At 45.9% G+C, this 21,945-nt stretch overlaps 1 protein-coding gene across 1 annotated transcript in view; it reads left to right on the plus strand.

Moving 5' to 3' along the window:
* Positions 1-8,958: 8,958 nt before the first annotated feature.
* THRB (thyroid hormone receptor beta) overlaps positions 8,959-21,945 on the plus strand; it is a gene marked incomplete at its 5' end in the record, with an annotated part of 301,539 nt that continues 288,552 nt past the window's right edge. Inside the window, one exon of the mRNA XM_084619845.1 lies at positions 8,959-9,021. The remainder of the gene's footprint in view (positions 9,022-21,945) is intronic.

The following is a 21,945-nucleotide window of genomic DNA, read 5'->3' on the forward strand; positions in this document are numbered from 1 at the left end:
ATTTGTGAGAGTGATGGGTCGTCCTTCAGAATAGGTTGTAGATCCTTGATAATGCATTGGAGAGGTTTTAGTTGGGGGCTGAAGGTGACAGCTAGTGGTGTTCTGTTATTTTCTTTGTTGGGCCTGTCCAGTAGTAGGTGACTTCTGGGTACTCTTCTGCCTCTGTCAATCTGTTTCTTACTTCAGCAGGTGGATATTGTAGTTGTAAGAATGCTTGATAGAGATCTTGTAGGTGTTTGTCTCTGCCTGAGGGGTTGGAGCAAATGCGGTTGTATCGTAGAGCTTGGCTGTAGACAATGGATCGTGTGGTGTGGTCTGGGTGACAGCTGGAGGCATGTAGGTAGGAATAGTGGTCAGTAGGTTTCCGGTATAGGGTGGTGTTTATGTGACCATCGCTTATTAGCACCGTAGTGTCCAGGAAGTGGATTTATTGTGTGGACTGGTCCAGGCTGAGGTTGATGGTTGGATGGAAATAGTTGAAATCATGGTGGAATTCCTCAAGGGCTTCTTTTCCATGGGTCCAGATGATGAAGATGTCATCCATATAGCGCAAGTAGAGTAGGGGCATTAGGGGATGAGAGCTGAGGAAGCGTTGTTCTAAGTCAGCCATAAAAATGTTGGCGTCCTGTGGGGCCATGCAGGTACCCATAGCAGTGCCACTGATTTGAAGGTATACATTGTCTCCAAATGCGAAATAGTTATGGGTGAGGACAAAGTCACAAAGATCAGCCACCAGGTTTGCCGTGACATTATCGGGAATAGTGTTCCTGATGGCTTGTAGTCCATCTTTGTGTGGAATGTTGGTGTAGAGGGCTTCTGCATCCATAGTGGCCAGGATGGTGTTTTCAGGAAGATCACCGATGGATTGTAGTTTCCTCAGGAAGTCAGTGGTGTCTCGAAGATAACTGGGAGTGCTGGTAGCGTAGGGCCTGAGGAGGGAGTCTACATAGCCAGACAATCCTGCTGTCAGGGTGCTAATGCCTGAGATGATGGGGCACCCAGGATTTCCAGGTTTATGGATCTTGGGTAGCAGATAGAATGCCCCAGATCGGGATTCCAGGGGTGTGTCTGTGCAGATTTGTTCTCATGCTTTTTCAGGGAGTTTCTTGAGCAAATGCTATAGTTTCTTTTGGTAACCCTCAGTGGGATCAGAGGGTAATGGCTTGTAGAAAGTGGTGCTGGAGAACTGCCGAGCAGCCTCTTGTTCATATTCCGACCTATTTATGATGACAACAGCACCTCCTTTGTCAGCCTTTTTGATTATGATGTCAGAATTGTTTCTGAGGTTGTGGATGGCATTGTGTTCTGCACGGATGAGGTTATGAGGCAAGTGATGCTGCTTTTCCACAATTTCAGCCCGTGCACGTCGGCGGAAGCACTCTATGTAGAAGTCCAGCTTTCACCCAGATCACACCACACAATCCATTGTCTACAGCCAAGCTCTACGATACAACTGCATTTGCTCCAACCCCTCAGACAGAGACAAACACCTACAAGATCTCTATCAAGCATTCTTACAACTACAGTATCCACCTGCTGAAGTAAGAAACAGATTGACAGAGCCAGAAGAGTACCCAGAAGTCACCTACTACTGGACAGGCCCAACAAAGAAAATAACAGAACACCACTAGCTGTCACCTTCAGCCCCCAACTAAAACCTCTCCAATGCATTATCAAGGATCTACAACCTATTCTGAAGGACGACCCATCACTCTCACAAATCTTGGGAGACAGGCCAGTCCTTGCCTACAGACAGCCTCCCAACCTGAAGCAAATACTCACCAGCAACCACACACCACACAACAGAACCACTAACCCAGGAACCTACCCTTGCAACAAAGCCCGTTGCCAACTGTGCCCACATATCTATTCAGGGGACACCATCATAGGGCCTAATCACATCAGCCACACTATCAGAAGCTCATTCACCTGCACATCTACCAATGTGATATATGCCATCATGTGCCAGCAATGCCCCTCTGCCGTGTACATTGGTCAAACTGGACAGTCTCTACGTAAAAGAATAAATGGACACAAATCAGATGTCAAGAATTATAACACTCAGAAACCAGTCGGAGAACACTTCAATCTCTCTCGATTTCTGACCTCAAAGTGACTATCCTTCAACAAAAAAACTTCGAAAACAGACTCCAACGAGAGACTGCTGAATTGAAATTAATTTGCACATTGGATACAATTAACGTAGGCTTGAATAGAGACTGGGAGTGGTTGAGTCATTATACTAAGTGAAACTATTTCCCCTTGTTTGTTCCTTCCCTCCCCCCACCCACTGTTCCTCAGACGTTCTTGTTAACCCTGGAAATGTGCTAGAAATGGCCCACCTTGATTATTACTTCAAAAGGTTTTCTCTCCCCCCACCCCACTCTCCTGCTGGTAATAGTTCATCTTAAGTGATCACTCTCCTTACAATGTATATTTTTTCTTGGTCTGTATGTGTATATATAAAATCTCCTCACTGTACTTTCCACTTTATGCATCCGATGAGGTGAGCTGTAGCTCATGAAAGCTTATGCTCAAATAAATTGGTTAGTCTCTAAGGTGCCACAAGTACTCCTTTTTTACTTAAGATACAAGCATTACAGAGAAAACATATTAAAAACAATAAAAGAACCCACACTTGTGCTAATAAGCTTACCAGAGATCACCCCATCTCCAACAAGAGCTCTAACTGATTAACAGTTCTTCAAACCCCACCCACAGGTTTTCCATTGGTTACCAGTTCATCACTCCTTTTGCTTAGAACAAGAACCTTCAGAAGTAAGGGCCCGTCTACACTTAAAACACTACAGCAGCACAGCTGTGCCACTGTATCACTTCAGTGTAGATCCTACTTATGTTGATTGGACGGGTTCTCCCATCAGCATAGGTCAGTGGTGTGCAAATTTTTCAGTTGCACCCTCCCTTGCCATTAATAGAATCTGTCTGTGCCCCCTCTCCATTTTGCACAATCAAGGCTTTCTCAACAGAGGAGGTTGGGCTGAAGGCAGAGCTGGGGGTGGACTGAGGATGGGGGAGTCGCTGGGGCTGAAGGCAGAGCTGGTCTGGGGGCGGAGAGGGAATAAGGGCAGAGCTGGTCTGAGGCCAGAGCCAGGGGTGGAGTGGAGCTGGGGGCGGAGCTGCACCTGGAGGCAGAGCAGGACTGGGGGCAGATCTGGCATGGTGGCAGAGCAGGGCTGGGAGCTGAATGGGGTTGGGGATGGAGCTGATCTGGGGGCGAAGCAGGACTGGAAGTGTGGCGCTCCCTCCCCGTCCCCGGTGGGGGCTGGCCTAGGCCCTGCTGCAGCCCCCCCCCCCCGCAAATGTTCCTCTGTGCCCCCGTAGGGGGGTGTGCCCCACAGTTTGGGGACCACTGCTTTAGAACATCTGGAGCTGAGCTCCAGCACACTGCTGCTTACTCACACTCTTCCTTACTCTTATTAACCCAAAATCTTTTGGTGTAAGCTTGTAGGAAATGATAGCTCAAAAGATACATAGGGTTGGCTGGCACTTATTTGTATATTAATTTTTATTCAAAACATTGTAAATATATTTATTTTTATTGTATCCCTTTCCCCTACCCTTTCTATAACACTTAACTTGTTCTTTGGGACAGGGATTATAACTTCATCTGTGTTTGCAGAGTCCCTAGCACAATGAAGCCTCTGGGTGCTACTTCAATATTTTATAATTAATAATAAAAATAATGTCAGTTACTGAACTGATGAAATTTTCAGCACTTACAGCTTTGCTAGACAACTATTTACTCCAGTGAGTTGCTAATTAGCTAGACACATTTGGCATGATTGGCAGTCTCTTTTCCAGTGGCTCAACACTAGAATAGTAGGGAATGTTGCAAGTCAGCACCGAAGTGCAAGAGCAGTGCTCAGTAAGGAAGCTTGCACAATGCCAGCCAGCACGATTTCTGGCTCAAGTTAGTTACTAGTCCCTCATTTTCATGAACATTCAATATATATTTTGTGCCTAAAACATTCTTTAGAGTCCATTTGCTGAGTTTGTAGTAATTGTGTACTCTACATAACTGAGTCTGTTTGTTTAAAACAGGGGTGGGCAAACTATGACCCACGGGCCGGATCTGGCCCGTCAGGGCTTTGGATCTGGCCTGCGGCATTGCCCCTGTGGTGCCGCAGGCCCTGCACTGCTCTCAGAAGAGGCCAGCACCACGTCCCTGTGGCCCGGGGTGGCAGGGGGAGGGGAAGAGGGCTCCGTGCGTTGCCCTTGCTTCCAGGCACTGCCCCCTGCAGCTCCCATTGGCCGGGAACTGGGAACTGCGGCCAATGGGAGCTTCAGAGGAGGTACCTAGAGGCGCGGCAAGGGCGGGTGGAGCCCTGTGTCCCCCTCCCCCATGGGCTGCGCAGGGCCGTGGTTCCGGCCGCTTCCCAGAGCATGGGGCCAGGGCGGGCAAGCGGGCAGGCAAGCAGGGAGCCTGCCTTGGTCCTGGTGCACGCCGCCGGCAACCTGGAGCTGCTTTAGGTAAGTGGCGCCGGGGTGGAACCCGAACCCCTCCTGCACCCTGGCCCCCAACTCTTTTCCCTAAGCCCTCTGCCTGCATCTCGCACCCCTCCTGCACCTCAACTCCCTGCCCTGAGCCCCCTGCTGCACCCTGCACCCCAACTCTCAGCCCTGAGCCCATCGCACCCTACACCCCTCCTGCACCCCAATCCCCTGCTCTGAGCCCCCTCATACACCCCACACACCTCCTCTGCCCCAATCCCTTAGCCTAAGCCTGTTCCTGCACACTGCACCCCCTCCCGCACTCCCTCCCACACCCCAACCCCCTTCCCTGCATACAGTTTCCCCGCCCAGATATAGCCCTCAAAAAGTTTGCCCACCCCTAGTTTAAAATATGGAATTTTAGCAGGGTTTTTTAAATAAGTAGAAGTTGTATAGTTTTATGGTATAATGCAGACAGAGCGCATAAAAAGTTTTCAGGTAGTTCTTTAATTCAAAGAAAAAAAGAATCTGACACCTTTGTTTTAAAAACAGAACACAAAAGATTACATGGTCTTTGCAAACAATTGGTCACATTTAGGGCCGAACACCATGACAGTTCTACCTCTTCAGCGATTTTCTCTATGTAAGCAGAAAAAAGTAAAATGTTTATGTCATAAATATAAAGGGAAGGGTAAACCCCTTTGAAATCCCTCCTGGCCAGGGGAAAGCTCCTCTCACCTGTAAAGGGTTAAGAAGCTAAAGGTAACCTCGCTGGCACCTGACCAAAATGACCAATGAGGAGACAAGATACTTTCAAAAGCTGGGAGGAGGGAGAGAAACAAAGGGTCTGTGTCTGTCTGTATGCTGCTTTCTGCCAGGGACAGAACAGGAATGGAGTCTTAGAACTTTTAGTAAGTAATCTAGCTAGGTATGTGTTAGATTATGATTTCTTTAAATGGCTGAGAAAAGAATTGTGCTGAATAGAATAACTATTTCTGTCTATGTATCTTTTTTGTAACTTAAGGTTTTGCCTAGAGGGGTTCTCTATGTTTTTGAATCTAATTACCCTGTAAGATATCTACCATCCTGATTTTACAGGGGGGATTTCTTTATTTCTATTTACTTCTATTTTTTATTAAAAGTCTTCTTGTAAAAAACTGAATGCTTTTTCATTGTTCTCAGATCCAAGGGTTTGGGTCTGTGGTCACCTATGCAAATTGGTGAGGCTTTTTATCCAACATTTCCCAGGAAAGGGGGGGGTGCAAGTGTTGGGAGGATTGTTCATTGTTCTTAAGATCCAAGGGTCTGGGTCTGTAGTCATCTAGGCAAATTGGTGAGGCTTTTTACCAAACCTTGCCCAGGAAGTGGGGTGCAAGGTTTTGGGAAGTATTTTGGGGGGAAGGACGCGTCCAAACAGCTCTTCCCCAGTAACCAGTATTAGTTTGGTGGTGGTAGCGGCCAGTCCAAGGACAACGGGGGGAATATTTTGTACCTTGGGGAAGTTTTGACCTAAGCTGGTAAAGATAAGCTTAGGAGGTTTTTCATGCAGGTCCCCACATCTGTACCCTAGAGTTCAGAGTGGGGGAGGAACCTTGACAGTTTATGATCTGACTTTTGCTAAACTCTAAACCCACTATGATCTATTTTGGAAAAAGGAAGTCCTGTAAGACAATTGTTTGAAGATAAAGGGATACATGTTTTTTCAATTAGATTTTTAAAACATGATTACTGTGATTCCTGAGAAGATTCCAGTTGACTTTCAGCTCCCGAGTGAGTTTGCAGGGGTGGAAGCTAGTAGATCCAACTTTTTTTACTTGTAAATTGAGCACATTTGATACAGAAATAATCACAATAAATACAAAACCCCATGAAGCCACTTGTATAGTCATTTTCAGAATAGAATTGCACTATGAGGGTGCCAAGTTCTAAAGGTTTAAATGAAAACTGTAATGTTGTTTTAATTCTTTTCTGCTTCAAAAAAACCCCCAAACAAACAGTGTTTGGGTCTCAGCTGGCATCTTATTACAATGTCTAATCAAATTAATTGTATCCATCAGTAAGAGTAATGTTGATGTTTATCTTATTTATGGTTTTCTAATGCATGCATCACCATGGTATCTAGGTACTACTTTGTCCTTATATTTGTTCCTGTGTGTTAAAAGTGCCATCAGTGATGACGCTGACAATGGAAGTAAGGCGTTATCATTTTCATGTCAATTAAATCCTGACATTTGTGAAGTGGGTGAGTGTGTGGTTATATACTGGCTACTGTGTTTATCCTGCATCCAGCCAATGCTGAAATGCCACTGAGTTCTCTTTAACTGTTGTGAGAAAAATATCCATTCTTTGTAGTTTAGAAGAAAAATGTAATTCAGTGTCCTTTTTAAAAAAAAAAAAAAAAAAAAAGACTCCACCGAGAAGGAACATAAGCCTAGAGGACTATTCTTATGCAGTCATAGCTTCCCCCATTCAAATATATTTGCAGTCAGAGCTCAAAGTGAATAGAAATAGGCCAGAGCACTATTCTGGCATTTCTCTAATAGCCCCAGTGCTTTCTGAATAATTTAAGATTTCATTTAAAACAATTAATTTTCTAGCAGGTTCTTCCAGAGTCTGCAAACAGCCTGAAATATTAGAACAGCTTCTATTAACCACACCATCTGAAGGCTAATGATTTCAATTTGACTGCCACCATTATTAATTGTTCCTCTGATCATTATAGCAGAAACATCCATCTGATGTGTTGGATATTGAGGAATTTAGAAAGGGAAAAGCCTTACAACAGGCCTTTTTATCCATTCCAAGGGCTCACTGAAGGACTCTTCCCTACAGTACATTTTTAATGCTTTATCTGGTTTAAAGTGCTCAGAGTGATGGGACTTCCATCACTTCCCTGTGGTGGTTACACCCCAGTCTAATGATTATCTCCATTAGCATGTTTTCCTCCATTTTTCTAGTTTAAATGCGCCTTCTACAAATTTACTCCCATTACTCCTGGCAATAGTCCAGGGCTCTAAATGAGCCAGCAGGAAATGTGGTGGTGGTGGTGAACAGTCACCAGAGAAGTGAGGGAAGGAGGCAAAGGAGCGGCCACCAGAGAAGGAAGTAAAGTGGGAGCTGGCAGGGTTAGGGGGAAATGGGCATGGGGGAAATGGGCAGAAGAGGCAACAGCTACCAAAGGGAAGGGAACACAGGACCAGAAGCCAAAAGGAAAGTGAAAGGGAATAAGCAATCACCAAAGTAGGAGGAAAGTGGAAAGCAGCCACTAGGGGAAGCAGGGATGGGGTGGGGAATGGGACAGTCACCAAAGGAAAGGGGAGGGGAACAGGTGCAACCTCTGAGGGAAGGGACAAAAGACACAGCAGCCATCAGGGAGAGGATATGGTGAGTCAGCATGAATAGAGTTCCACAGACTTTTCTGCACTTTGACCCTGGGTGCTAGTTACTTTTCCAAGTTACAACCCTCCTCTCTCTCTGTGGCAAGCAGTTGAGCTAGATGCAGATCACAAATCACTGCTCTCATTAGCCATCTTCTAAATAAAATAATTAATTCCTGGCTCTTATATAGCACTTTTCAGCAGTAGATTTCAAAGTGCTTTACTAAGGAAGTCGGTATCATTAGCCCTATTTCACAGAGGAAGAAAATGCTCAATGACTATAAACTGGTAACTACACATAATTGTGCTATAATAACTGGAACACAGAAGTTAATCAACATAGCATCTTAGCCATAGGCCATTGCACACAATTATAATACCAGGATGAACAAGGACCCTGGATTCATGCTCTATCTTGAGAGAGAGCAATCACGATCTAGAGTAGCTGCCCGAGGACTTCTGTAATGTTGGGGACACATGGCATAAAGGGAGGGACCCTCAAAAAGGGCTGCCTCCCAAGCCTGGCTAGTCCGGTTCAGAGGCCAGGCCACATACTTACTGCATGCATCCGACGAAGTGAGCTGTAGCTCAGGAAAGCTGATGCTCAAATAAATTGGTTAGTCTCTAAGGTGCCACAAGTCCTCCTTTTCTTTTTGCGAATACAGACTAACACGGCTGCTACTCTGAAACCTATACTTACTGTTGCAGCCCGCGAACAGAGGGAGCGAATATGGTAACGGAGCAAACAGGAGCAAGGAGGCGGTCTTGGAATCTGCCAAAAAAGGGACAGGCCACCCGGGCTCCCCACCCCCACCCCGTTCTCAACATGCCCTCTGCCCGGCTGGGGGAGCAGGCGACGACAGCGCGGTCACTGGGCCCGTCCACCTTTGTCCCGCAGCGCCGAGTGGGGGCACGGGGCGCGTGCTAGGCATCTGCGGGGGCTGGGCAATGCCCGGGCGCCTCCTCCCCGGGGGAATGGAAAGAGAAACAGAGCCCGGCCTCGCTCCCGCTCTCTAGCTGCGCCTCGCCTCCCTCAGCCCGTGCTTAGCGTTACTTCCCCCCGCCTGCGCTCGCCCCCCCCCACGCGCCGCCCTAGTTGCAGGGTTATTTCAGGACACCGCCCGCCTCTCTCGCTCCGAAGCGCTGCAGGAGCCTGCCCGGCGTCTCCCGCGCTCAGACTGGCGTTTGGCAGGTGAGAGCTTCCCCCTCCGCGCTTCCTTAGGGGCTGCCCTTTCCCCGCAAGGAAATCGCCCCGCAGAGACCAGGGGGAGGCTGCGGCGGGCGGCGTGCAAAGAAGTCTTTACAAGCCAGCAATGAGCTGGGGGGCGAGGCGAGGCGGAGGGAGCTGCCAGTCGCCACAAGTGGTTTCGATTCAGAAGCCCCTTGGAAAGGTGGTGGTGGTGGTGGGGGGGGCCGGGGCCGGGATGCTGCCGAGCGCTGCACCCGGGGGTGGGCAGGGCCCTTCCAGGGCTACCTTGTTTTCTGCTCTGGGATCTCAAGTGCAAGGGGGGGAAGGGTTGACTTTGCCTTTGCCCAGCTGCTGCGCTAGACTCCTGCAGCTGGGGGCTTTAAGTGCAGCCTCCCCCTGCCTCTCCCAGGTTACAAAGGCTGGAGGCAGAGAATGTGCTGGGAGCTTGGGCCCCCGAGATCTGGGAGTGCTGGGTAGCACAGGCCTTGAAGAGGGGGGCAGCAGGTTCAGCAGACTGCTAGTCCTATTTATTTCACTACCGTTTACACTAGCTGTAGCTGGTGCTGGCCTGGGGGGACTCCTCAGAACTTTGCAGCAGACGCAGCAAACAGCAAAGGTGCACCCGCCCCAGCTGAATGTGAACTGTTGTGCTGAGACCGGCCCAGGATCTTGGCACCCAGCTTCCCATTCAGGGGCTGCTTCAGTTTGTCCTCGCATGAAACGTGAGGCCCTACAGTACTCAGTTTGTAGAGCAGTGTCGAATATGGGGTGGAGGAGGGCTTCGGATACCGGCATGGTGATTTGGTGGGGTGGGGGGCGAAATGGCGGATGCAGGGCTGCTCTGCAGTGCCCTGTGCAGGACTACATGTGACACTACAGGTGCTCCCTGACTTAGTTTGGAGGCTTTGGCTGTCTGTTTGGGGAAGGATGCCCTAAGCTTGGCATCAGTCTCTAAACAATCAATAGCAATTCAGGCGGTCTGTACCTTTACACAAAGAGAGGGGGGGAAAATACCCTTCAGATGCAAATACTTAGTTGCAGCCCCTAGGGCAAGGCTCTTGCCTGTGCTTGAGTTACTCTTCCTCTCTCCCAGACTCACTCAGGTGCGCTATTGAGATTATGCAGGCAAGCCTTCTTAATTGGCCTGATCAAGGTCAAAAGGAGCCCTTAAAAGGCAATAGTGTAATGCCCCACAGCCCATTTGATGGCTAGACATTTTCTCAGTGGTGGACTACCTGGTCTCTTGATGTTGCAGCTTCCAGTTTAGGTATAGTATTGGATATTCCACCCCCTGGAAGTTTTGTGACAGTACTGCTCCCAGTCCAACTGTGGAAGCATCAGTTTGTAATATAAACCCGAATGAGAAGTCCAGACACCATAGGTCAGGCTGTTGATCGAGGCTATCTATGAAATACCTAAGATAGCAGGTGTCCTGCATCCCAAACTTACATTCTTTTGGATTAGTGGTGAGTTCCACCTCCTGCAGTGATTGTAATGCAGAGGCCACCTGTACCGGATGTGACTGCCAGGTCATACTAAAATTAAATACATCATCCAAATAGGCTGCTACAAACTGGCTGTGATGGTATAGGACTCAGTCCATAAGCCTCTAGAATGTGATAGGGGCCCAGGCAGTCCAAAAGGCATGGTTGTAAACTGAAAAAGCCCAAGATGTGTGGCAAATCCTATCTTTTGTTTGGAATCTGGGGTATTTGCCAGTACCCTTCGTTAAATCAAGTGTGGTGATACATTTAGCCTTCCCAGGGTGTTTGAGGAGTTCATCAATGTGTGGCACTGAGTAGGCATCAAACTGTGATGCTAAGTTAAGCCTCAGAAAGTCCATGCAAAATCAAGTGATCCCATAGGGTTTGGGAACTAAAGCCACCAGGCTACACCAAGGCTACATATAGGACTCCTCAATGATGCCAGGGTCTAATATGGCCTGTACCTCCTGCTCAGGAATGCAATAAGTTGCATGTTCAGGCCTTACCTCTGGGCAGGTTTAAAGTCAGTGCTTCAGTAGATGTGTTCACCTTGACTGAGAATGGGTGGAGAATACCGTGTCGTAGTGGGTCAATATATTTCTGGCTTGCCAGCGTAAGCTTAGGAGTAAGACTTTCTGCTATCCGCACATCTTCAGCGCCTGCTGGCTCTTGTATCTGGGGGTCCAGATGCTCAGGGAGACCCCTGGGATCTGTGAACAAGCTTTCCTGTGCCTGCCACGGTTTTAACCTATTTACATGGAATATCTGGTGTTTCTTCTTTTTGTCTGGACAGTGAATTTCATAATCAATTTTTCCAACTTGCCTGACAGCCTCATAGGATCTTTGCCATTTGGCCAGGAGTTTGCTGTCTGGGGTGGGGAGGCATAACAGCACATGGTGTCCTGGCTGGAAAAAACCCTCCCAAATTCCTTTATTATAGTGTTGGGCCTGGGTTTTTTGGGCCCACAGGAGTGTCTCCTTCACAAATTGTCCTACTTGTTTGAGCTGCTTGCACAGCTGTAGGAGTATATGCTGTTGTAAGGCCAACAGATCCCAGTCGTTGACGGGCAGGATTGAACCGGGGACCTCTGGAGCTTAGTGCATGAGCCTCTACCGTATGAGCTAAAAAGCTTAGTGTGTGAGCCTTTACTGCACGAGCTAAAAGGCAACTGGCTGTAGAGCAGTCTCTCACTCCCCCTGCCCTCCACTAGAGGGGACAGAACACCACACCCAGGAGGTGTGTGGGTCACACGTAACATGTTTTGAGAGCATGATTGCTGCTCTTCCCAGGGCTCTTTAAGGAGGTCCAGGAGTCCTTGAGACTGTCAGCCACAGAACAGTTCAAAGGGCAAGAAGCCTGTTGAGGCCTGAGGTGGTACTTGTATGGCAAAGAGAAGATAAGGAAGTAGCTGATTCCAAGCATTGGGGTCCATCATCATAAAATTTCTTCAGGATTTGCTTAATGGTCTAGTTAAACCTTTCCACCAAGCCATCAGTCTGGGGATGGTATGCTGAAGTTTGGAGGGATCTAACCTTAAGATGCTGTCATATGTCCTGCATTAGGTGGGAGGTGAAGCTACTCCTTTGACCTGTGAAGACTTTGGTAGGCAAGCCTACTTTTGCAAAAGGCAGGACTAACTCCTTGGCTATGGCCTTGGCTGTTACTGAGCAGAGGTGAACTGCCTCCAGAGTAGCAAGTTGCATAATCTACTACTACCAAGACATACTGGTGCTCCCTTGCATTTTTTTCAAATGGCCCTGCTACATCCATCCCCACTGCTCAAAGCAGGGTACTTATGAGTAGTAAGGGGATGAAGGGAGCCAGGAGGTGTCCCTCACATACTACTTGTTGGTAGTTGGAACAGATTGCACAAAAGTTTGCCACCTCCTTGTGGCCAAGAGTTTATCTAGCACCCTTTCTAGAGTTTTATTTCTGCCCAAGTGACTGGCAAAGGGGGCGCAGCATGCTAGTCACAATACTTCTTTTCAAATTCTTTGGGGCACCAGAAGCTAGAGGCGTATCTCACCTGTCTGGGAGATTTTCTCCACACAGTAAAGTGAATTATTTTGTTGTTCAAAGTGGGGAAATTGGGAGACCTGAGCCTTCTGCACGATGATTCCGTTAACCAATGCAAGCCAAGTGTATGCCTCTCTAAAGCTGTCATCTCCTTTTTACTCCTGAACCAGATCAAAGATTCTAGCTACTACTCTTGAGTCAGTGTTAGGAAGAGCATTGCCCTAAGGTGGTTCTGTTGGGCTGCCAGACAGCTCATCAGATGCAAAGGCAGTTTGCAACCAGTCCTTCCTGTCTAGTTGTCACTGTTTCAGAGTCTTCTTGGCTTACAATGAGCCATCACAAAGGTCAGATACAGGAATCGGAAAGATGTCAGACAATCAGACTGAAGTGGCAACTGGGTTCTCTGGGTGATGCAGTAGTAATGAGGACAAATGTTGCCAAACCCTTCTGATTATTACTTCCCACAGCAAGTTGGGGGTTATACTAACTTAAAATCTTACAGCTTGTTTCCCTGTATTCAAATGTATTTGTCCTGGGTGGTAGGCTTGAGTGTCCCTGTGGATACACATCACATGCACCTGGTCATCCTCTCACTACTCTTCTGGATCCAATAGGACCTCTTGGATCAGGGTTTGGGGTCACCCAGAGTCTGTGAGCCCTGCCATTGTTCAGCTCCCCAAGTGCTACTGGAGCTAATACTGTCAAGTGCAAAGCCACAGTTCACAGAATCACACTTCATGAGGGGCACAAGTGTCTGGCATGCCCTGGCTTCCCACAGCGGGAACATAAGAATGGCTAAGCTTGGTCAAACCAATGGTCCATCTAAACTAGTATCCTGTCTGATTGTCCAAATAGGGGAGGCTTCTTGGCCTGCTCCTCATGTGGGACTCCATGCAGTTCCTCTTTGGTAGTTCTTGTGGTGGTGTTGTGGGGAGTCCTCTGGGTTTCACTGGCAGTCATTTTGAGACTTCCCTGGGAGCCCCCTGGCCCTTTTCTGGTACCCCGGATTAACTCCTGCTTCACCAACCTGAGCCATCCACCCTGGCTGGACCAATCTGCTGTCATAAAGTCTTCAATGTATTGGGATTGTATTTACATACCCAGGTTGACAGGTTTGAATGATGGTCGGCAAAATATCTGGGTACAGTTTGAGTGCCATTGACCCCACAATCTCTGCTGGAGAGCAGGAAGCTGGCCAGAGCCAGATGATGACCCACTTTTAGCCCTGGAGCCACAGCTGGGGTCATGGCTCTGGTGAGCAATTGTCCAGAATCAGTGCTAGTACATCACAGCTGATACTCCTAGTTGGCTGAGGATGGCGGCTTCCAGGGTATCCTAGTCCTTCACAGCTTCATAATCTAAGGCCCAGTAGGCTTCTGGGTTTTCCCTAGTTAGAAAAGGGCCTAGTTGTGCAGCCCAGGTGGTCTTCTCCCATTGGGCAGCATGGGCTACCTGCGCAAACTAACAAGATATGCCTCTGGGGTCTTCAGCAGGCCCAGTTTGGAAAAGGTGATAGCTGGTGCCAACAGAGTCACTTCAGAGTGGGGGGTGGCCAGTGATGTGCTCCAGTATTGCTTCCTGAAACTGCTTCTGTGAGAGCTTGAGGAACATATTTTGATGCTGTTGGTTGGCTTACTGAGCGTACTGCTGCCCTTCCAGGAAAAGCTCCTGGGCCTCTGGCTGGGCCTGCTGCTGCTGAGCTAGGAATCATATGGTCTCCTCCATGATTCGTCTTTACAGGAAAAGTGGGAGTTGACCCCACCTCTTGTACCAAGTTGTGGGAGACACGGCTGCTCTATAGTGCTCTTTTGAGGGCCGTGCGTGATGCTCCCTGCTTTAATCTGAAAGGTTTGGCTGTCTGCGTAGGGCAGGATAGCTTGTGGGGTAAGCTTGGTGTCAGTCTTCAAACAATCAAGTAACAAAACAGGAACTCAGGATTCAGTTGGCTGAACCTTTAAACAAAGAGGAACCCCTCTCCCCTCAAATGCAGCACTCTTAAGGCAAGGCCTTGGCCTGGACCCGAGTTCTAGGTTAGCCCGGAGGAGTTCTTCCTCTGTCTCAGTCTCACCTAGGTGTGCTCCTGAGCAAAAGCAGACAAGCCTTCTTAACTGGCCTGCTGGTTCTCCTCCTGCCTCTTCTAGGCCTATCTTGTTGGTTGCCCCATCTGAGGAGATTTTTCTTGGATAGGGAGTATTGAGGTGCTGATGCCTCCAGCAAGAAGCAGAGAAGGCCTGACAGACCCCATCACAGGAAACAGTGAAAACTCCCCTTTCACCTCTTTTAAAATCAAACCCTGCTTTTCACTGACTTTTGTCATTTGCTAAGTGTATCATGAGACATCGTTTACTTCAAGCAGCTTCCTGCTGATTGTGTGGCTTCCCTCCATCCCAGAAATTTCTTAAATCACCAGTCAGGTGGTTTTGTTAATGCTAGAGTAAGGATCTTCTGTGTTTAGTTTCTCCAAGTCTCTTAGTTTAGCAAATATTTTTTATTTTTGTGACCGTGTCTTTGTAAACAAAATAATCCTCAAATGTGAGCTGCTTTTTTTTTTTTTAAACAGAGTATCCCTTTCTGTATATTCTGTGATACTGTATATAATTTAGTAGAATAGCAGTGCTTCTTTCCAAAGGACCATATTTTTGTTTTTTGTGTGAGTGGCAGCTTAAGTTTAACTAAAAGTTGCAGCTGAACAAGACCATCATTTTAAAGATTTTGAAAAAGTGTTAAGTTCATGTCACAAACCAACATGTAAATGTAGAATTGTGTAATTGAAGGTAATACTGTGTGATCATTTAACAAATGAAGTCCTTTGTGAATGTTTCCATTAATGTACTGTGCAATCTCTATAATGACATGGTATGTCACTGGCACTCTGGGTTTGAAGGATAATCAATGCCATTAAAAATACATGTACAAGTGGCCTCTTGGTGAGTGTGGTGGCCAAGACAGTACATTTTGGCAACAATATATGTTTGAGTCATGTGTTTCTCTAGTAATTACTTCTGAAGAATTGACATAAGACTTAAGGAAAAAAATTGAAAACTCAAGACACAGAGAAATGACGTAACTTGTTCAAGGTCCCACAGAAATCCATGGCAGAGCTGAGAAGAAAAATCAGATTCCCTGACTGTCATATGTCTTTACCACAAAACAAATCTCCCTTCAGTAATGACAGATCCTACTCCTATTGAAGTCAGTAGCAAAATGCAGTAAAGGCAGTCCTTATGCACTAGAGACGCTTATGAATAGCTGAGAGATCTGTTTTCTATATAACAGAAAGAGGAAACAAATCTGAAAAAGAATTTAATATACCAGTCATCTGGCTTTGACCACTAGAAAAAGTGTTCAGACTAGAAGAGGGAGGCTTTCAGGTTCTAAATAGTCCTCATGTGTTCTGGAGAGAATATTGGTGCCACAGGAGAAAATCTAGCTAAATGGTGGAAAGTTGATTGTCCGATTGTACATACTACAGCAAGGGTGGCCAACCTGTGGCTCCGGAGCCACATGCGGCTCTTCAGAAGTTAATATGCAGCTCCTTGTATAGGCACTGACTCTGGGGCTGAAGCTACAGGCGCCAACTTTCCAATGTGCCAGGGGGTGCTCGCTGCTCAACCCCTGGCTCTGCCCCCTACCTTGAGCCTGCTATGCCCTCGCTCCTCTCCCTCCCTCTCAGAGCCTCCTGCATGCCACGAAACAGCTGATCAGGAGCTGCAGGGAGGGAGCGGAAGATGCTGATAAGTGGGGCTTCCGGTGGATGGGAGGCGCTGGGAGTGGGAGCTGATGTGGGGGGCTGCTTACATATTACTGTGGCTCTTTGGCAATGTACACTGGTACATTCTCAGGCTCAGGTTGGCCACCCCTGTACTACAGCAACTATGAGGTGTTGCAGAATAGAAGGTGGGATGTATTCTTGGTAAAGAGAGGCAATGTGGATGTCATTTGTAGGAATGTATGAGGTCAGAGACTTATATATTAAAGAAAAATTGTTTTCAAAGAAACAATGGAGGGAAGAAAATATAGCAAGGGACTAAGGCTAGGTCTGCCCTACAGACCTATATCAGCATAACTACGTTTCTCAGGCGTGTAAAAAAAAAAAAAAAAATCCATGACTAGGGCCGGATTTACACCTTACATGCCCATAGGTGCAGCATCTTCAGCGACCTTCGTGTTTTCCGTAAAAATGAAACTTAACTTTTAGGTGCTCCTAGAATGCCGGGGCCCCTAGGCACGTGGCTACTCTGCCTAATTGGAAATACTGCCCTGTCCATGACCCTCTCTGAGCAATGTAGTTATACCAACCTAACTCTCTGTGCAGACAGTGCTGTGTCGATGGGAGAGTTTTTCCTGTTGGCATGGCTACTGCCTCTCAGAGGTGTGGATTAACTAAGCCAATGGGAGAAACTCTCCAGTTGGCATAGTAGCATCTTTACTAAAGCGCTACAGCATGCAGTTGCAACGCTGTATGTGAAGACAAGCCCTGAGAGACTGAATGAAAATTACAGAGGAAAAACAGGACATCTTCAGGTTCTACATCTCTGTGGTTGATAAGCCTCTTACATAAGATATTTTGAAACTTTTAAAAGGGAGAACTAAGCTTTACCAAAGGGATATTTGATTTAGTTGGGGATTGGTCCTGCTTTGAGCAGCGGGTTGGACTAGATGACCTCCTGAGGTCCCTTCCAACCCTGATATTTTATGATTCTGTGATATGACTCATTGCTCCTATAGCTAAGAACTTAAAGCAGAAAAGTGTGTTGAGTAGGAAAAGTTCAAGATTTCTGTCATTGTATCAATGAATTTAAAGTGAAAATCTGCTACTTCCACTATTCAGTGATATGGGACAATTGGCATGAAGCTTTGAACAAGATAAATGAAAAGCCATTGTTAGATGTGAAAGAACACATCAGAAATGGCATGGGGGAATATTAGGGAAATGGTAGAACAATTGTCTTAGTTTATGAAGGAAATCTCTTGCAAGCAGAAGCTGGCCTAGTGAAAGGGAACAATGAGAACATGATTATACAGCAGTACAGTTCATGGTAAAAGATTAACTGAAAGGCTCTTTGAGGAAGAACTTTGGGAAAGAAATGAAATTCAAGGAAATTTCTTAGAGCATGGTGGAGAACTCTTACTAGGCATCCCAAAAAGAGGAATTTCTAAAGGAAATCTCTGATCTCATTGTCCATCATTAGGCAAGTTGAAAAAGGATTCACAAGACAGAAGTATTCAGAAAGCAGCTGGAAGCTGAGAATATGGAGCTGTAATGTGTCCTTCAAGAGACCAAGATATGCCTTGGGGATAAAAATGGTAAAATGATCTTCACTCCATGGGAGATCAACCAGATCAAGGCAGAAACAATGAGGAAACTTGTAGAATACATATGGTTAATAATAATAATAATAATAATAATAGAAAAGGAATAGGAGATGGGTCTAGCCAAGAGGAAACACAAGCCTATAATGGAGTCCTTGCTGGAGACATACAGGAGCTGGGCTGAGGTACTGAAGTTGCAAGAGATGAGGTGGAACCACCATGATATGGAGATGGAACTCAGCCATGCTAAATGGATGGCAGCTAATTTTCAAAAGCAAAGCTCAAAAAAATCTCATACGGTGACTGTTGCCAGGCTATCCAAGTTCAACTGGATGATGTTTTCTGGCCCAGTGAAGATGTGGAAGAGAAAATCACCACAGATGAATGGTGAAACAGCTTAATGTAGGCAATACTGAAGGTGCTCAGGGCTGTTGTCAAACAGTCCAAAAAGGCTGCGAGCTGGGGGGAAATAACTGATCCAGACTTATTTGAGGGACGATCTTCTCTGATCTAAGGACAAAATGTTAAAGAGCAAAAATTGAAACTCCAGCAAAAGATACTGCAGAGAGACACAATTTGGAGGAAACATAAAGAATGGGTAGGGAATTACAAAGAAAATATTGCCAAACAGGGTAAAGCAGCTGTGGTAAAGGCTGAGATCCAGTGGTTGCAGGAATGTACAAATCTTACCAAATGCTAACCTAAGGGCAGAATGACAGAATGGGGAGACAGAATATGTATTAATTGAGGCAAAACTAATTAATGCTAAAATAATACACTGGGCTAGTGTGTGTTTGTGTGTGTGACCTTGTTTCCCTCTAGTTGCTGATTGTTGTGACTATATAAAGCTTATTACTGTTTCACAGATAGAGGAGTGTTTCTTTAGAGCAAGGGTGAGGGTCTTCTGCTTTTGGCACTACACAGCAATAACATACCTGCAGTTGACCTGTTTCAACTGATTTGGGCTCGCACGGCTCTGGCTACAGAGCTATAAAATTGCAATGTGGATGTGCAAGTTCAGACTTGGGTTCTCCAACAACCCAGTCACATCTAATAACATGGTGCTTGTAGGGCCAGGTGGCCTAGTGGTGGGTGAGCCTGACTTTCAGCTCTTCGTTTCCCTGGTCAAGGTGCATCAGTCTTTCAGGCAGTGGGGGTAGGGGGACCCAGGCCCTCCACTCCACCAAGTCCCAGCCCAGGGCTCTTAGTTAGTTGACCCCTGAATGGGTGGCACTTCAAGCAGGGAGTCTAAATCCATTGCCCTGAGCTACTTCCTAACAGAGTCTCTTCAATTTGGGGCATGGCCCCTGTATTCCAATTTACTGGAATGGCTTGCCTCCTGTGGTGCCCTCTCATGGATCTTGGATGGCACCCTTCTGTGGTTCCAGGCTCTTTTGGGTGGGGCAGCCATAAGTTTGCTGGAGCCCACAATATCTTTGGGCTGCAGTCACCCAGTTGCCAGAAGCTCCTAGGTCTGCCTCCCTTGGCTGGGAGACAGAATGTGCTCCCTGGTGTCTGCCTTGGCTGACAAGATGGTGGCCCTTCCAATCAGGTAGGGAAGTAGTTAGCTCCTACCTCTTCACCCATGAGCCCTGAACTGGGGTAGGCTCTCTCCTTTTCTGCTCCCTCCAGGCCTGGCATTGGCTGCAGGTATAACGAGGCGGGGCTGACTGGGTCCAAAGGTTCTCCTTAACCCCTGCTGTGCTGGTGGGCAGTTTCTTTGCTTCATCACATACCTATTGCACTATCTAGGGGTATATTGCATAAACTTCTGAGTAAGTTCTAAGTCTTTATTGAAGAGTTAAACGTAGGTAATATTGTTTGAGCCAAGATTAGTTGCATCATATTGTCAGCAATGTTGTTAGTCTACATTTGGATGTTAATAGGTGAGGTATGGCGCCTGTGAAATTTAAGGTCTAGACTTGTAAATTCTTGGTATTAGTGCAATAAATTTAGGATGTTGAAGAAACTGTTAATGGAGAGTCAACGCTTTCTTTTTAGATAAATAAGAAACTGTTTGTTTAGTTCCATTTCTCATAATAAAGTGGCTAACAATATTTCCACAGTGATAAAAATCTGTGATAAAATGACATTATTCAAGGAGTGGTTAACTATTGTGCATAGAACTGAGATTTCAGCCACAATACTTTTTATGACCTTACATATTTTGCTTTTCTTTGCTATAGAGTTGCATTTGCTTCAAAGTACAATGAGGTTTCTTGGCTTAGAACTCATGTTATAATTGGTTTCTAGAGCTTTCTTGGTTTGACCTAATTGGACATTTTGAAAGGTGGTCAAGGCATGCAGTAGGGTTTTGCCAGTTTTCCATCAGTGATTAATAAAGCTCATTTGGAGGATCTATTAGAGTTCTGAAAAGAAGATATTGAAGCAGAAATGTTATAAAAATTGCTAAATGCATGTTTAATGTTGAATGATGAAGCATGGTACTATAATTAACAGTAAATAAACCATTTGTTCTTGAGAAACTTTTTCCTTCCAAAGTGCAGATGATCATTGTATTGTTACTGTGACTTTTATAGTCAGGTTTGAACGAGTACTTTCATTCTACTTTGCAATGACGTTTTTTGTAAAAATTCATTATTTTTTTAAATTTGAGCAATAAAAAGTGATTTTATCAGTTGAGAATTTTTCAAAGGTTTTTCTTTTTGTATTACTCAAAAGTGGCTTTGTTTAAGTTTGGACTTTCTATAAATTTAGTCTCTATCAGGAACAAGTGAGTACCTTTGACATGTCTGAAGTTCAGTGAGAAGAAATGAAAGTATATGTTTTTGAAAAATGCCGTTAATAAAAATAAGGTTGTGTACCCCATCACAATTTCCATAGCCCTTAAATCCTCACAAAACTACTAACCTGGATTTTATTTCGCATTTTTCATCTTTATGAAAACAAATCCAAAACTAAGTGGTGTGTGTGTGTGTGTGTTGATCTGCCTACTTGTATATGTTTCTGATTTGTCCATCACCATAGTATCTAAGTACACATCTGACAGTTTTTTTTTTTTGCCCTGAGGAAGGGCTGGCTGAATGTAGTCGGTGAGTCCACAGTCACAAGGCTCTGGCACATTGAAGTTCGCTCAACTATGTGAATTGCCCAGGGAAAGGGCTGCTTATCTGTCTCAGTCATCTTTTTTTTTTTAATCATGTTTTGCTGGTGCAGCTGTGTCCTGAAGAAGTAAAATATTCAACTGTTGCAATGACTCCAGTGTGTAATTTCTCAGTACAGAGGAAAGGAGGGCACAGTTGTGGGTTTGAGTACAGTGGGTGGGTTCTTTACGTGTTAGTGTCGACCTGTCATTTGCAGTTGCCTCTTGTATTTTCTTAATTTTTGTTTGAGTTTTAGATGACCAAATAACTAAAATAGTGGAGCCTCAGATGATTTATGTTAGGTGAAAATCAAAATTACTCCTGTATGCAAACTGCACTATGCAAAAAATGAGTAAATAGATATGTTTACATTTATTTGATGGCTCTCTGCTGCCCCTATTCAGACAGTTGTTGTTAGCAGTAAATGATTATAGGGGAATCTTGAGTAGGAATAGAGAGGTTATTTTACCTCTCTATTTGGCATTGTGTCTGCTACTGGAGTACTGCGTCCTAGTCTGGTGACCACAATTCAAGAAGGATGTTGATAAATTGGAGAGGGTTAAGAGAAGAGCCAGGATAATGATTAGAGGATTAGAAAACATGCCTTATAGTGACAGACTCAAGGAGCCAATCTATTTAACAAAGAGAAAATTAAGGGGTGACTTGATTATAGTCTCTACGTATCTATGTGGGAAACAAATATTTAATAATGGGCTCTTCAATCTGCAGAGAAAAGTATAACTAAGGTTAAGATTTTGTCATGGTTATTTTTAGTAAAAGTCACGGACAGGTCATAGGCAATAAACAAAAATTCATTGAAGCCCATGACCTGACCCTGACTTTTATTAAAAATAACTTGGACAAAAAAGGGCTGAGCCCTAGCTTTGCTGCGGGCAGGGAGTCCATCACCTGCCACTGCTGCAGCTGACTGCTCTGGGGTCCCCGTGGTGGCTGGGAGCTCTGGGGTCCCCCAACTGCCCATGGTGGCTTGGAACTGTGGGGACCCCTA

The sequence above is a fragment of the Lepidochelys olivacea genome (genome assembly GCF_965140295.1).
Source record: "Lepidochelys olivacea isolate rLepOli2 genome assembly, chromosome: 2".
Classification (NCBI taxonomy): Eukaryota; Metazoa; Chordata; order Testudines; family Cheloniidae; genus Lepidochelys; species Lepidochelys olivacea.